At 32.7% G+C, this 14,026-nt stretch overlaps 1 protein-coding gene across 5 annotated transcripts in view; it reads right to left on the reverse strand.

Moving 5' to 3' along the window:
* The window catches only part of LOC122498055 (chondroitin sulfate N-acetylgalactosaminyltransferase 1), an 85,410-nt gene that overhangs the window by 49,019 nt on the left and 22,365 nt on the right, over window positions 1-14,026 (reverse strand). For 3 of the 5 annotated variants that reach the window (XM_043605583.1, XM_043605582.1, XM_043605585.1), the window contains one exon: window positions 3,775-3,832. The exons of the other annotated variants lie outside the window; for them this stretch is intronic. The gene's annotated coding sequence lies outside the window, so the exon portion shown is untranslated. The remainder of the gene's footprint in view (window positions 1-3,774; window positions 3,833-14,026) is intronic. 5 annotated transcript variants of the gene reach the window in all.

Below are 14,026 nucleotides of genomic sequence, written 5' to 3' on the forward strand. Positions count from 1 at the left end.
TAAATTATTCTCTTCCTTTTCCAAATCCTTTAAAGAACGATATTTTTAAGTTTTCTAACGTGGGGTCTTCCTTTAATTAAAAAATTGTTATGGCTTTATAGCAGAATTCATGACAGTAAGAATTAGTAATTTAGAATAAAAGCTTTATTGTTTAGACAATCCTTTTTTTTCGAATCCATTTTCTTTTTCAATTTCGACGAATTCGCATCATATTTTATCATATAAATCTTCTCTCGTCACGGTGCGCACATATTGGTTTTTATTTTATTCTATTACGCCCTTCGTAAAGCTCTTTTCTGCTTTCCATTCTGTTGCCACGTCGTATTCATTATTCGTGCCGCTGAAGGTGGTAGAGAAATAAGCAAAGGGTGAAAAAGGGTGGCAGAGGGAGAGAGGATAGAATAGAACAGAATATCCAATAGCACGGAATCTGCCTTTCGTAATTAATATTCTGCATCTGGCCTCGTTAAGATTTATTTTCAACGTGATCGCACGGGGCACGTGATGCTTTAGAATATTTATTTCTCTTCTCTCGTTATAATCTCACATTTCAATATGCAAGAACTCATTAATGTTTTACATCCCTGCGATTCCAGATAAGTTCATCTTACATTCTTCTCTTCCGAGAAGAGAATTTTGAAATTCCTTAAAAGTTTTTCATGAACTAGAGAGATAGTTTATAATTTACCATCATCGAAGAAACTTCATAAAATGCAAATAATATAGCACAAAAGCGAAATGTTACAATACATTTTAAAAATAATCATAATAATATTAAATGTAATTAGTAGCATTGCATAACAATTTGATTTTAAATTCAGAATGCGAAAAGTTAATTTATAACAAGAGAAAGATAATTAAAATTTATAATAATTAATATTCTACAATTAATACGAATCTAAAATTAGTTTCCATTTGTTATATACTTTTTAATATATCACCCAACTATGACATGCTAATTCAGTTCTACATTTAAGTAAAAAATAATATTTAATGTAACGAAAATGCTTTCTATTATTTTCTATTTTTCACACATCTACACAGATTCGTCAGATAGTTGAAATGAAAAATATAATTGTCACCAATTATTTATGGTGTCAGCATATTTCGTGCATGTGAAAAAGTGAAATAATTTTTATTTGATTTTATTCTTTTTGTTTTTAGAGAAAGAACAGGCATTTTAAATTCCAGAGCAACTGCAGAATGTTAGGTGTGATGATCGAAGCGGAAACTGGAAAATAAAATATGATCCGATATGTCACTGTAAACACAAGCACCCTCCACGACGGAATTCCCTTGACATCCCCATTAGTTTTGTACTTTTGCAATGTCGTCTTTCTTTCGTGTTCGAAATAGGATATGTTAAGAGCAAAATCATAAAAGAATAAAAAGCAAATGTCAAAAAAGGTATTTAATTATGCAACAGTATATTAAAAATTAATTGTATCAAATGCTTTAGACGAAAGTCGTTAATAAATTGTAAGTTAAAAAGTACAGGAACAATTTTAGTTATAAAGACTTTGAAAAATAAAAATAATTATATCTTTCAATTGCGTCACTTTGTTAGAAATATGTGTAAAGAACGAAGAAAACTTTAAATTTGTCGAGTCTTTTCACTTTTTTTGGTCCTTCAATATGACAAAATAGTCTGCAAACTACTTGTCGAACTACAACGAACATTTGTATGCAGGACTCGAAAGCGGATATGTGGATTCGATGGTGTTTGAGGTACTTTCGCCAAAACCCCCTCATTTTATTCACCTCTTGCCTCTTACCCTTCAAATTTTCTCATTGCCTCGGGTAAACCGCCGCTAGTACTTCTCCAGAATAAAACTTCTTTACGCACGAATGAAAGTTTAGTTGTACTCCGATGGAGCGAGTGTACCTGCCCGTAAGTTGTATTGTACAAAATATATATACGAGAAACTCTTAAAATCATGAAATCAACATTAATCCTCTAATGTTTAGTATTATTTTATGAACAATGTTTTGATACGTATTTTACGTGCAGGATCTAAAGTGAAACTCTAAAAATTAGGGCCAAACCTTAGCATGATTATCAATTTTATCTGAATAATTATTTGACAGTTTAAGATTACATAACTTGTATATTTGGGGTTGAAAAATATTAATGAATTAAATGATCCATGTAATTATAGGAGTAGTATTCATTTCTAACTGTAGACCATAAATGATTCCTATCATTTATGGTCTACAGTGGAGTATTTAGTGAAACTAGAATTCAGGATAATTGTTTGCATTGTTATCGTTTGCTGTGTTCGAGTATTTAATTATTTGATAGTTTAAGATTAAATAACTTGTTTTACACACTAGAATTCCAAAACAGTTTATGAATTGGGTGGTAAAATTTACTCGCAGGGATGATTTCATTCTTACGAGTACCTCTGTCGACTGCTAGAAGAATAATGACTCATTGCCGCTCGAAGGTCTGTTTTTATACTCGCGCTCTTGGTGGGGAGGGTTTTGGTGGGGGTAGGGGCCTCTCTGCAACGTCCGTGCTCTCGATAGTCATATACTTGTTCTTTTTTTAAGAACAGTATTCCGAAATGAACTAATTTCAAAAATTTACTTCAACGATACATTAATTCTTTTTAATTACAATTTCTAACAAAGTAAAAAGTCCCAACTCTATACGTAATATTAAAATACAAGTAGCCTAACAAACTAAAATAATGTTTGGTAATTTCTCGCTCTTCTTTTCGACAGCACTGAGTCAGTAAATATTTTGGTTAATGTATGTCGGTTGTAGGAAAATTTTAGTGCGGTTAAAAGAAACTTTTAACCCACAAAAAGATCATCAGCGTTGGACGAATGGCTGCGGCGATTAGGTCTCTTTTTTTCACTCTCGCCTCATCTTGTGCAGAAATATTTCTTGTCCCAACAAAAAGATGGTAAATGAAGCAGAGAAAAATGCTTAATGGTTTACGGAAATAAATCATTTTTTGAGCATGTTTTCTCATCATGACTTTGTTCACGTTGGTAAAGTATAATGCGAGAAAAGTTGCGAGTCCATTTTTCTACTTAGGAATAAAAATTTAAATAAACATACCTGTACTATAATGTTCCTTCCTCTATCAAGTTTTTTTAAAAACAGTTGTAAAGAGTTTGAAAAAACTAATGTCCTACCGCAATTTAAATTGTAAAGATAAAAAATATTTCAATGTCTTTTCTTTGTAACTTGCGGCTAGAAAATTGTCTATTGAAAGTCAGAAAAGTTTTTCATTTTAGCAATTTTAAAATGTTCCCCAGTGAGAGAGGTGGAGATTATTACAAAACGCGTTACATTTTCCGAAACTGGTGTAAGGACTCTTTGAAGTTCCGTGACAGTGAGCGTCAACGAGTTTTCTCTGAGACTCATTCTTTTTCTTTAAAGTTCTCATCTTCCACTGTCTGTGTGTGTGTGTTCGTTTCTTTCAACTACAAACCTTTACAACGATCTTTTGTGTGAGGCAAAAAAAGTAAAAAAATGAATTCTCTCTTGGTCCACGTGATGCTTCCTTATTCCCGACAGTTTTTCGTTCTACTTTCAAAAATTTTTCCTATAGAGTGACGCAAAATTTATGTGATTCATGATAGTCCTCTGCATAACCAAGAAAACTTTGATAATACATGATGAATGAGAAAAGAATTTTAACTTTTTATTTTAAAATAGAGATTATAAAGTATGCTTCTGAATTATTGAAACAATATGTAATTTTCAAGGAATGGAAAAATTTAATGGTGAAATATTAAATTAAAAAAAATTAGTCTTACCCCTATCGCAATGTAACGTGAATGGTTGACATTGTGCGTCAAATTTTCCCACTTCTGTCTGTAACAAAAAAAAAATATTTTGTATTATTTAAAAATTTGTCGATAGGATACAATTTTTTATTTTAATTAATTGAAGATTGTGTGAAGAGTCTGAAAAACATTCTTCATTAAAGTATTTACGATCTAAAGGTTATTTATAATTAAAAAAGAAATCTCCAAAGACATAAGAAGCTCATAAAATTTCTTGCGAGGTGCTATCGTAAAAATCTCGAGTAGTTGGAGCCGAAAGAAGTAAAAGAAGTCGTTTCTGCGGAACGGAAGTAGAAAATTCGCGCAACGCCACACTTTCGAAAAAGCGTCAAGCACAATGTCCTTTAACTTGAGGATTATTAGAACGAGATCGTTATGGAGGCTGTTTGAAGCATAAGGGCGGTACTGCTTTCTCCGTTTTACTGCATATTGTGGCAATTTCATATTTCACGCTTTGTTATAAAGGACTAAAGGAACTCGGCTAAGCGACAAAACTCAATTTTCCATTTTACTATTGGCTTTTAGGCACTAAAAAAATTCCATGTTAAAAAAAAGTCAAAGAAAACGAGATAGTGAGGGTAATGTCAGAAAGCTTTGAAAATGGCTTGTTACGATATTCAGTATCATTTTTTTTATTCAAAACTGTACTGCAAGTTAGCTAGGTGTACCGTGCCTGATAACGAATTAAAGTGGAACTGTCCAATTGTCTGGTTAGACTGGGACGAGATCTGTCTGCTTTAAATGGAAATCAGCTCGTTCACCATCAGCGAATTCTGTTACTTCAAAAGTTTCTATCCTATTGAAAAGTCCACGACTGAAGCCAAAACCAATAGATTTGAATGGAAAATATTAGTTTGCAGGAAATTTTACTTTATAATTCGTGTAAATTTATCCGATGATTGCCGACTAATATTAGTATTATTGTTTTTTTGTTATTAACACTTTCATTTTAATTAGTGCTTGTAAAAATTATTTGTGAATTCAGGAATAAGAGGAACAAGAGTATTTAAATGTTTTTCTCTTATTTTGGCAATTAAAATGAGCTTGGTTTCAAGTGGCAATAATGACAATACAATTCAAAAAGTGTTGCATATTTACGTATTAGAATGGAAGCGGCAACAGAATATGGTTAAAAGGAATACGACATTTACATTAATGCAGGGCGGACAACTGAAACAACTCGTCCCTGAAAGTTGCATCAGACTGGGATTACTATGGTTTAATTGGTGCAATCTGGAGGGTCCCGCTTCGCATAACCACCTTGCAATTTTATGCAATCTATTTAGACTAATTACTATCTGCATTTTCCCATTCCGAAAGAATAAAAACTATCTATATTAATATGTCTAAGAATTCTCATTTGTGTCTCTTGCAATTTCTAATATTAATTAATGTGTAAATGTAAAAATTAATTAGTATACTCGTGAATTATTAATTAAACCGTGAAAGGTTTCAACATAAAATAAATTATATAATTATATTGTAGATAGTAATTGTCCACTAAAAACATTTTTAATTTTCGTTCCCGCGTAAAAAAATGTTGCCTACCTCAAGGTTACCTCAAAGCTCCCTTAAGGCTACCTCAAGGCTACCTCAAAGCTAGCTTAAGGCTCAAGGCTCGCTTAAGTTTCAGGACTTGATTGAAGCTAAAAACTTGTTGAAGACTTAAGACTGAGCTCCCTTAAGGCTACCTCAAGAATATCTCAAGGCTACCTCAAGGCTTGCTTAAGGCTCAAGGCTCGCTTAAGTCTCAGGACTTGATTGAAGCTAAAAACTTGTCAAAGAGTTAAGATTGAACTTAGACACAAGGCTCAAACAAGTCTTGAGCCTTAAGTGAGCCTTGAGCCTTAAATGAGCCTTAAGTGAGTCTTAAAAGCCTTAGTTCAGTCTTAAGTATTAGACTAGTTTTTTGCCTTAAACAAGTCTTGAGCCTTAAGTGAGCCTTAAGCCTTAAGCGAGCATTATGTCTAAGTTCAGTCTTAAGTTTAGAGGAGTTTTTTTAGCTTCAAACAAGTCTTGAGCTTTAAGTGAGCCTTAAGCCTTAAGCCTTAAGCGAGTCTTATAAGTCTTAGTTCAGTCTTAAGTCTTAGACAAGTTTTTGGTTTTAAACAAGCCTTGAGCCTCAAGCGAGCCCAATATCTAAGTTCAGTCTTAAGTTTAAGACAAGTTTTTAGCTTCAACCAAGTTCTGAGACTTAAGTGAGCCTTGAGCCTTAAGCTAGCCTTGAGGTAGCCAACATTTTTTTACCCGGGTTCATAATCTAATTCATTCGGAATTGGAGGTAAATCTAACCAAATGTATCCCTTCTCCTTTTAATTTGTCAGTCCACATCCCTGAGGTAAATTGTGCACCATGATCTCAAATGATTTCGCCAGGTTATCAAAATATTTATTGTTTTTAAATTTTAATTATATTTATAGATTGCAAAGTATGAAAATACGAAATAATAATCAATATTACAATAAGAAAAAGTCACTAAACTGTTGTTTAATAATTTCCGAATAATGAAAACTCGTTCAATATATAATTTATGAATTTGCGGTAAAATGGAAAACTGATGTTCCGGTAGAAAATTATGAAATTGTGATTGGTTGCAATATCCTGTAGGGGTAAGGGGTGACCTTAATTGAAAACAGATTTCCAAATGGTCGTTTAGGAACTTTCCTGGAGCATCCTTTCCGATTTCATCGACAATGCTGGTCTTGTCTCAGTCGTTAGTATTCCATTCGCCGAAGCGGAATACTGAACTTCTCGATAGCCTCTTGTTGATAACAGCTCTAACTGGTAAACAACGGAAGACCTTAAAGACGTCCTAACTTTAAACTTTGCCTTCTACCCTCGTTAAGTATTCTGTTTGGCATTATTACCTGACTGCTATGCCAAAACGACCCAACGCAACAAAAAAAAATGTTCAACTATCTTAGCTTTCAGGATACTTAACAACTCCTTACAAATGCTTCTAAAATCAAACTTCTATTTTGTTCAGTTAATGAAAATTTAAGTTTGTACAAGGGTCGTAAATTAATTAATGTTATTTAATTAAAAAATTGACTTATTAAAAATATTACTGTATTATATAATTAAATACGCATATAGTTCAAGACTTGTGATAATTATTCTTCTGATGATTTAAAAAAGTTTTATACAAATTTGATTTATAATCTCATTAATTTGATTTCATCTGATTTAAAATTATTTAAAAGAGCTTTAAAAGAGCTTTAAAAAATAGAAAATATTTCTTTTCAGGTATAAAAAACAACATTAATATATTTAGAAATATGATAAAACGTAATGATAGAAAATTGGTTTTATCGTTCAACTAATCTGCCTTTTTCCTTTGATAGCAAAAGCAGTTTTTGAATAATCCTATTTCTCTTCTTTTTTCAATGAATACAGAAAATCCTCTCCCCAGTGGCTTGTTCCCTTTGATGTGATTTCCATATAATAGTTTTCCACGACCCCTAATGAACTGCTTTCACAAAGCTAAGATTAACTTTAAAAGAATAATTTAAATTCATATAATAGTTTTTCATCCACAAATAAATATTATTTTTATTTAATTTGACATTAATGAACACTGGAAGACCCTAAAACGAACTACAAACTACAAAGGTGGTCAGAAAATTAAAAAGAGCTCAACAAAAGGAATCGGACGACATTCTTTACATTCTAGGAGAAGAGTATTGTGGCTCAGGAATTGCTGATTAATTAGTAAGTTGACAAAATTTCTAGTTATAATACACTAAAGTACATTTTTTTTCTTCTTTTGCGCTTTTCTCGAAACCACATTTTTCGAGGCGATGTACATGATAACTCAAAAACTATTCAACCGATTGACTTGAAAATTAAAATACATCTTCCTAAATAGATTTTTCACAGAGTGACGTGGGATTTTTTCGATTGAATAATTTGAAAAATTATTCACACCATCAAGGAGTGCTCCGGAAAAACTGATCCAGGCCAAAAACCATCCGATTTTCATGCGTTCAGGATGGCGTAACCCCTTAAACCAAAATCATTTACTGATTCCTTACATACTATAGGAATCCCTTCTAGTGAAAGTGGAGGAAAAGTTAATAGAAGACCCGCCAAATCATCATAGCCTGAGTGTTATTGAAGTTAAGAGCAAGTCCATTATCGCCTTTCCATTGCTAAACCTAATCTTTATCAGATTATATCATTACAAACAAATCTGGTAATGATGATAATGGACACGATACATAGAACTTAAAATCATCAGCATATTTATGATACTTAGGGTACTTTAGGCTTAAATTTCTTTAGGAATAGACAAGCTTTGATATAAACAATTCATACTTCCTTATAATCCTTCACATTAGAAAGAAATAAAAGTACGAAACTTATCTATGTCATCTTGGCTTAATGGCCCTCATGAATATATCATGTTTGATTCAAAATTCTAAGAGTGGATTTTGTTTTCGATAACGTTTCCCCTTGAGAATTGGGATGAGAATATTCCTTCGGTTTATAACCAAAGAATTGAAATCCCTTGGAGTATAGGATTTCCTCGGTAGGAATTCATCCGTTTCTTTAATATCCACGCCTTCGTACACGACCCTAGCTTCTTTTTTTCCTAATCCTCCTTTTTACTTGAAGCAGCGCCATTTCTTTCCGTAAGTGCAGACCCGTGTTTACATTCACTGTATCTATCTCGATACGGCTTCACGTTCTCCAGCTATCTCTTATACTAACATTATATTTCCCAAGATTTATGCTTTAAAATTCTCTCACTTGTTCGAAAAAAGAGATGTTCGATCCAACTGTATGCGAGAAAATCTTTCCTTAAAGAAATTTTATAAGCGACTATTATGAAGTTTCTAGGAGAGATATTTAATTCTCCGCTATAAAGTTTACTTTGAAAGCCTTTCAAAATGTGGACAACTTAAGCACGTAGGATAAAATTGTTCATATCAAAAAAAAAAATTACATGAAAGAAATTTTTATTTTGTGATAAAGTAATTTCACCATTAGAGAATTAATTATATTGCGTTTGATAAGTATAGTTAATTTAAATATTAGTTAAAATTCTCTATGTAGATTGATTTTCCTGATTATAATTTAGTCATAGGGTTATGCCATATATACAATCGGTAAAATTGGTCTAAGTGCCAATTCACACTCCTCCAAGTGCGAACTTCCAGTCACTTAAATACACGAACACACGTTTTCTATTCATTTGCCAAACAACCCCAACCACTTGAGCTCATTCCAAACATTCTCGAATAGTATGTACCACATAGATTTTATACTTCTACTTATATATTATGCATCCTCAATTATATTTGTAAAATTTGACTTGCAAATTAGAGTAATTTATACTTTTGCGTACTCGTGTAAATGTCTTGTAGAAAAAAAGTTTTACGAAGTTAAAAAAAATGTACGTATGAGGTATACTGAAAGCATGAACCAAGATTTTTAAGTGCATGTATAATGTAATAAACCATTTCCGAGAAATACGAATTGTTTTAAATTCTCCCACCGAGAAATTAATACTAACCTTTAAAGATAAATGTTTATCAAAAAAATTATATTTCTAAATAATAATTATAATTAAAGACAGTGCCAGGTTATTTTTTAACAATACTTTCTTAAGATCCACGATTCATTGTAATGAGATTTATTTCAATTTTCCACTATTATAAAAAGATCGTCTTGTCACCTAAATCATTTCATTCTGATCTAAAGATATTTCTATAATGAACATTAACTTTACAAAAATTTCCCAAATCTTCTAAGTTTTCTTATTGATTCTTTCGCCTCTGATATATTTTCATAAATCCCTCTCTGAAACTTATTTCTTGCTACACCCCTGAAAGCAAGATTTAGAAAGAAAAGTTGGTAGACGACGGCGATTCAGCCGCTCGTGAAATCTTCGCAATGTTTATCTTTCGTAGCCGGAAGAATAAATGAGGATGAAACGAGGGCAGGGAAATAAAATGAATATGCATCCTAACAGACTCGGTGTATACCATGCGGATGAAATGGATGGAAATAGAGAAGAAATTAAATAGCCGAGGCAAATTGAGCTGCTGAATTCAAAAAGTTGAGAAAAAGTCGATAAATGATCATCGGCGTCGAAAAGAACACTGGATCCGGGAAAAAAATACACATTTGCAAACAGTGGATCAATATTTGGATTAATTATTTTTCATGGTATAACATATTTCTTTTTATTCATTCTTTCAGTGTTAATATGATAAATCCATGTAGAAAAATTTCTCTTTAAAACTATTTGTAATATTGGGCATCCAATAACCTGCATCATTTAATATATTAATGTAATTATTTATTACATTTAATTCCTAATATTTAATAATAAATTTGTTTATCTTCTTCATCAGCAAAAGTTTTCACATCTACTCTTAATTCTTACATCGATTTTTTATAATTTGAAATTTATAATGTGAACTAACATTTATTCTTATAATTCAGTTGTCCATAAAATCTTTGAATTCTATAATTATTGTTAGTTATTTTCTAATTATGTATAATTTTGTATCAAACTTTAGTTACCCATTTATGGTCCACTTGGAATGCGGGAATGGTTTTTGTAAATAAATAAATAAATAAAGATAATTATGCAGAAGCTTTCTTCTACATAATTACCGAAATAAATAGTATTATTATACCAGAGAGAGGGTCGATTCTGTAACATTTCCAGTTTCACTTCACACTTTCACTCTTCACTTTCAACTCTCACTTTTCACTTCTTACTTTCCACTCCCACTTCTCACACTTCACTTTCCTCTGTCACTATTCACTTTTCACTCTCACTCTCACTTCCACTTTCCACTCTCACTTACTACTTCCGCTCTAACTCTTTACTTTCTACTCTCACTTCCACTTTACAGTCTCATACTCTCACTCCCAATTACGACTCTCACCTTTCACACCCATTTCCAACTTTCACTTCCCACTGTACTTTCCACTTTGTGGAGTGTAAGACAGGAAAGTGGAAGTGGGAAGTGGAAAACATGAGTTCTAATTGGGAGTAGAAAGTAAGACTGGAAAGTAGAAGTGGTAATTGGAAGTAGAAAATGAAAAGTGATAGTGGAAAGTGAGAGAGGGAAGTGGATAGTGAGATTGAGATGCGAGAGTGATAATTGGGATTCGGAAATGGAAAGTGATAGTGAAAAGTGAAAGAGGAAAGTGGATAGTGAGAGTGAGAAGTGAGAGTGGGAGAAATGGAAAATATAAAGTGAGAGAGGGAAGTGGATAGTGGAAACAAGAAGTGGGAAGTGAGAGTGGTAATTGAGAGTCGGAAATGGAAAGTGAGAGAGGGAAGTGGATAGTGAGAGTGGAAGTGGGAAGTGAGAGATGGAAGTGGATAGTGATAGTGAAAGTGGAAAGTGGAAGTGAGAGTGGTAATTTGGAGACGGAAATGGAAAGTGGGTCTATAAAACTGTAAAGTGGAAGGTGAAAGTGAATAGTGAGAGTAGCAAATAATATTGGAATGTGGATAGTGAGAGTGGAAGTGGGAAGTGAGAGTGGTTTTTGGGGGTCGGCAATGAAAACTTGGAGTATGAAACTGTTAAGTGGAAGTGTTAGTGGAATGTGGAAAATGGATAGTGAAAGTGGAAGTGAGAGTGGGAAGTAAGAGTTGGCAGTAGGAATCTGAAAGTGGAAAAGTTACAGAATCGACCCCCAGTTTTATGGACGTCACCTATTGGTTATCGTTACCAATTCTATTGTTGAATACTCTAATAGGTTCATAATCTTGGGTCAGTGTAACGAATCTAAGTCGAAAATTCCTGACTGACATGGAATTTATATTGAATCAATAACTGATGTGTTGACGAAGCTTATGGATTGGTAGTCTAAATTTCACTTTAGAAGAGAGAAGTGTTTCTGAATAATCGAATCGCTATTCTGGATCACTGATTTCGCTGAGGTCGAAATATTGCTAAATGTTGCTGAAATTGTTTAATGATTTATTATAAATGTAATTATTGGTTAATTAAGATTTAATTTCATTGCGTTGAGTCACTTTAGAGTTTAATTACTTAAAATATAGCAAAAAGATAAAATCAACGATAAAATGGAGAGGATGGATTTAAAGTATCTTAAGAGTTCTTCTAATATAAACTAAAAAGAAGAATAAGGTCAAAAATTTTGTAGTCCGAGCAGCTTTTAGCCCTCTCGGAAAAATACGATAGTGTCCGGAAATGCGGTCGAGTACGTGATTCGCAAAAGCAATGGTGATACGAGTCTGGTATTCCATAGTGGGGTAAGTCGTAAAAGTGAATATGTGGTTGAGCATGTGGAATTACGCCTTTGATCAACGGAATAAACGGCCCTGCATTGGTATCAACCATACAACGATGTACCCTTTGATGAGGGCGAAACATTGCAAAAATCGGCTTGACGCCGACTCTAACCTTCAGATGCAATTGTAGTCGTGATGAAAATGAATGTTAAAACGAACTGTAAAAGATGCACTCTTTGCAATTTCCGCAGTCCATCCGCTTTTTTTTAGATATCTCCGAAAGAATATTGCTATAAACTAGGAGTTTCGCTGAGTTTTCATTCTTCTTTTAAAAATCAGAAGCAAATATGAATCGTTTTATCTTTTCTATTCTCATTGTTTCCATTTTGATGCAATCGACAAACTGATTTGAATTCTTTTTTTTTTTAAATAGAGGATCAATAACGTGACATTTTTATAGATCCTAGTAACCCAGATTCTGGATCCCACTGTCCAAATGCTCGATTTCACAAATCCAAATGCTGGATGCTTGCGGCAGGACAATATAATAACAGAGAATGCTGGAATTCAAATAGTGGAAATATAATCTCCAATGTAGGATGGTGGAATCTATAAAATGGATTTTGAGAAATATTACTTAATCAACCTGCTGGAAAAAGTTTGCCATTTAAACGTAACGCGTTTTAGATAACGCTGAATGAAATACCTTTTAAAAGCAAAAATATTTCGATGTTAAATTCCATTGAATAGAGTTTGAAGTGGAGAGTTCTGGGGTTTGGGCTTTTGAAAAATGCATCGTTGTCGTTTCTAGCAATGCAGTCAACTGTTTTACGGGTTTCGCAGAAAAATGACAGAACGTCCATTTGGTAAACTAGTAGCAAAAAGCCGGAAAATTTGCGGTACGAAGGGAGGCACGTTCGAGCAAACGCTTCGATCATTTGCCTGAGTGCTACGTCATATTACTGCTGCCATATTTTCGAAATGGACCCATCCGCTTTTCATCCAACCAATCGACCGGAAGCACTATATACACATTTTCTCTGAAATCCCGTTTCTCACAGTTTACGACAGCAATTTTTGTGTCTTTTCTTGTCAATAACGAATCCCTGGCGAAAAGATTGTTTTTGTGGTTGACTAGAAACTAATGTCATTTGATTTTAAGCAAAGATTTTTATTCTCGAATAAATTTCAAATAAATTAATTAATTCTTAATTCTGGTCATATTGTAATTTTACAAAATTGAATTGCTTGACATAAAATTTTAGTTTTAATCAATGTTTTTTTCTATTTGACAGTTTAAGGTTAAATAACTATTATATATAATCTTTTTTCATCGTTCTGATGTCAACTAATTTCAACGAATTTTCACATGATTAAATTAATAGCGCAATATGTGTGACAAGTATTTTCTGAAACAATAGATCGCCTTTAACAGACCAGTGTTAGGAGGCTAAGTTAAACCTCTTAAGTAACTTACCACCTATAAACTTTGACACTTTAGCGTGGTATATCATTCGAGAAGTGAGATGAAGATGCAGGAAGATTAAAGTGGGAGGAAATGCACTTAAGCTTGAAAATGAGACTGCATTATATCAAGTGGTACCTAAACAAGTTTGCAGGTCCCTTTTGAATTTCTCTTATCTGAATTCCTCTTCGAAGGTAGAGAGCTATTATCGCAGTCTAAAATCCTCAACAAACTAAAATAAAATTTACCAACTTAACGAATTTCCCAAAGGCGAAACAAACAAAGAGAAATACCTAATTAAAAATTTACAGACTTAGTATAAAGGTTATTTTCATATTATTATTACTACCGTAAATACTCAGTATTTATATTTATAATTAATATCAGAGATAAGGATAAATTATTAATTTCAATTTAATATACAGTGGGAACTTTTTCAACAGAATATAATTTTTGAAAAACAACACTTTACATGTTATCAATATGGAAATAATGATTGCTATCAAAAATTAATATACGATTTAGAAATG

This window comes from Leptopilina heterotoma, unplaced genomic scaffold, assembly GCF_015476425.1.
Source record: "Leptopilina heterotoma isolate Lh14 unplaced genomic scaffold, ASM1547642v1 Lhet_141, whole genome shotgun sequence".
NCBI lineage: Eukaryota > Metazoa > Arthropoda > Insecta > Hymenoptera > Figitidae > Leptopilina > Leptopilina heterotoma.